At 36.0% G+C, this 3739-nt stretch overlaps 1 pseudogene; it reads right to left on the bottom strand.

Moving 5' to 3' along the window:
- Window positions 1–732: 732 nt before the first annotated feature.
- On the bottom strand, window positions 733–2708 carry LOC133335567 (uncharacterized; annotated as a pseudogene).
- Window positions 2709–3739: the final 1031 nt, after the last annotated feature.

Below are 3739 nucleotides of genomic sequence, written 5' to 3'. Positions count from 1 at the left end.
ACGTTTATCTTAATATCTAATTATTGTTTTCCATTTCAATATGTGAAGTGTATGTCTGTATGTTTATATGTTGTTTCTTGATATATTAGGTGTATGTGTATTATTGAACTTTTCGATATTTTCATAAATATTTGTAGAATGGCTGTATTTATTAAAAAAAGAAATATATTAATAAAAATAAAAAATTAGAAGGGTTTATAAAAATATTAAATGGTTTAATAATCATTAATGTTTAGAAAACACGATTAAATTTCTGTGAGAATCAGATGTTCTCAATGAGTGTCATATACGTTAATATTGTTTGTACAGTACAATTAGTAGTATTGTCAAAGGCGAAGACAATTAAATTTCTTTGAGATATATTTTTCATTAAGGAAATCTTAGTTGAAGGACAAGATATTGTACATATCTTGTTAAATAAATTTTCGCATGTACTCTTACTAAAATGACGAAGATAGTACTGATTTTTTTTATTTTTATATTTTAGAATAAAATGTATGTTTGTATATTTCGTTTATCGTATTAATTATAAATTTATAGTAGATTGAATATAATAAAAATAAAATAAAATGCAACTTGACAATAAAATAAAGCATTCTTGAGATTGTTTAATAAAACAAAACACATAGAAATATAACACAATACAATAAAAAAATTCAAGTCGCACAATAAATACTTATAATGTGTTTTTCTCTTCTTTTTGTTTGAGTATACGGGACAAGAAAATAAATTGGAGATACACTGATTTGTCGTATAATTCGTAAAAAATACTTTTGTTTGTTTTTAACAAATTGTGTGCTTATTGCATTGCAGTTAAGATAAAAGTCTTCAAATTCCAATCCATGCTCGGAAGTCATATGGCCACACTAATGCCACCGGACAATTTTAGTCAATTATGTGTCGTGTATGCTCCTGGGGAGTAGAGAAAACAATTGCCCTTATAAGACCACAACGTACCGATTCACTGGGATCGCCAACATTAAACGAGAATTTGACACGATTGCATTCGACATCGAGTACCGAATTGTACATCGGATACCAACCAATTTTGTTAAATACCACAAATACTTCGTAAATTTGATTACGATATATGTAGACGGGACGATCAAAAGAGATGTCCAAAAGCGAATCATAGCGAACACGAGATGTACAATGTGTATAGCTAAGACGAGATCCTTGTATATCCTGGATGTGGGCATAGAGAATTTCACTATACCGTTCCGAGAAACCAGCTGAATTCATAAGTTCACCACAGAGAACTTGAGTGGGCACCTGGACGCCAGTTATCCAAATATTTGTATCGACTTGAAAAGTTAATCCGCAATCACTAACACTGGTATTACGATAATGAAACTGGGGACTTCCAGTGCAAACACAATACGAACGCCTTGTATCATTGGTGGCCACTTCATTATCACTTACTGGTACAATGGGTATCCCAGCACTGACTCTTGGCATTAATGGATTTGGATTTGAAACCGGAAGATTATTACAGGGATTGGCACGAGTCGAAGCCAACACTTGAGCGGGGATGTGATCCATGGAGGAATCCATGGGTGCAAAACTACAAATATGACCACTGCCAGGTGGTGGTAAGGAGTGGCGATATGAAGACAAATCACGATTGGTACGCTGTTCATAGTAATTGCGACTGCAACGCGACCTACAAAAGCCCTCTGGCATAGGACAATCATTGATAGATGGGCTAGAGATCTCAATGAGTATGGCCAATGCTTCATGTTGCTGCAAAAGTTTGGAGCGAGCTGGGCCATCAGCAAACTGCTGTGGAGTCGTGGTGAGGAAACGTATTTTCTTTACAGCCTGTCTTAACATGGCCTCATCCACCATAAGACGTTGGTCATCCATGAAATAATTGAGATTGTCAACAGCAGCGGCTGCAGCAGCATTGGCAGCCGAAGCAGATGTTGAGGGTGGTTCATTAGGTGGTGGAGCAACCGGATGGGGAATATCATTTTCCACAACCACTACATTCGGCGATGGTGACTCGTGATGATGATTGTAATTACCCTCATTATTTTCCTCGTTAAACTCCTCCTCGTGGCCCTGCATCATGGCATTAACATCCATTTTAATCTCCTCTACCGGTATTAAACACATGCCACCGTTTATCGAATTATTTGGATTATTTGATCGAATTATTTGGATTATTTGATCCAAAATTGCCATCAATGTGGACACTTCAATATCCAAGAAACTGGGATCTTCCAAGACTTCTCGTGTATTACCAGCAATTAACTCCATACTGCTCTGGATTAGACGAGGCTCATCGAAAAGTTTAGCAAACTCATATGCCCTACAGGCATTTTTCGGACTCAAATCAGCCCACAAATATTGCGTGCATTGCTCCACCACATATGGGAACACGTACTTCTTGGCCACATAGCATAGCTCGCATGCCTTGTCAAAAGAGGATATATTAATACTCCAGCATTGCCTCAAATGCATCCGGCTGTACATCGGGTATAACAATTGGATCATCTTTATCCGCCAAATGTCCATAGAACATTGTCTCAAACACTGGGGAGGCCATTGCCAGGATAAGCTTGTGGCCACCTATGATTTTTTGATTCGGCGATGTTCCCACCAAAAAACGACAATCGGCCCATTTGCCAGTGGCCAACAAATGCATACCCCGCTTCTTTATCTCGATAAAGTCATGCTGCCAATCCTGACCCATTGTGATTTATCTTCTTCGTTTTATTTGTTTATATATTGTCGTTGAATCTATTTATTTTTTACGTCGTCCTCCTATTATTTTGCATATATCCCGCAAGTATTGGTATATAACATCATGATAAGTTTCTTATATGATGGTACAATGTCGCAAAATTGGAACTATATGTGACACAATAAGATTGAACTTAAAAAAAAACTATAAAATATGAGTTTCTTTAAGGCTGGCCAATAAAACAGTAAAGTAAAGAATATGTTAACGTCCATGTGGAACTAGAGATGTAGAGCTAGATGGTACCGAAACTTTTTTCGTAATACATACTACAAAATTACGATGGATCTATATTGGAAATGTTTAGCAATATATTTTTATACCCTACATAAGTTTGTTGTGAAGTATTATAGCTTTGTGTTACAAGAGTTTGTAACGCCGCGAAATATTTTACATTTTAGTAAACCGATCGTCAAAATTTCATAGTATATTAAATAAGAGTGGTTGACCTTTATGGAGTTATACTTAGATAATTATTGGTGTCCACGTATTTTGATTTGGTTAGTATTAGAAGGCGAAAATTTCTCGCTTATCGCTATGAAATAATGCATGAGGTTCCGGCATGAGGTTCCGGACACCTAACAATTTCGGTGATTATCAGATGATATTTAGGAGATTATCTGTATGATTTCCTAGGAAAAAGATCTGGCCAACTATTCATTTAAAATACCCAATTCATACAAAACATGTTTCGGAAAATATACCAGGGTCAGAAAGAGTAGCTATTGACTTTCAATCGAGTAAGCGGGTGCAAATACCGCGAAGTATCGCCCAGACACTGAATATATATCTTCAGAAAATTAGAGTTTGGAGGTAGTTATGGCCGACCCGTCCAACTATACTATATAGTTTTAACAAGTGTACTTTCACCAAAAAATACCGAAAATTAAGTGGTACCGTTATATGGAAACTATTCCGAAATGGACCGTTAGGGGACGGATTTGACTATTTTGATAATATTTTATCCCATTTTTATCACAAAGTACATAAGTA

The sequence above is a fragment of the Musca vetustissima genome, unplaced genomic scaffold, assembly GCF_032173495.1.
Source record: "Musca vetustissima isolate MV318-11 ecotype Yass unplaced genomic scaffold, APGP_CSIRO_Mvet_v1 utg15158, whole genome shotgun sequence".
Taxonomy (NCBI): Eukaryota; Metazoa; Arthropoda; class Insecta; order Diptera; family Muscidae; genus Musca; species Musca vetustissima.
This window is presented reverse-complemented; position numbering and strand designations above follow the sequence as displayed.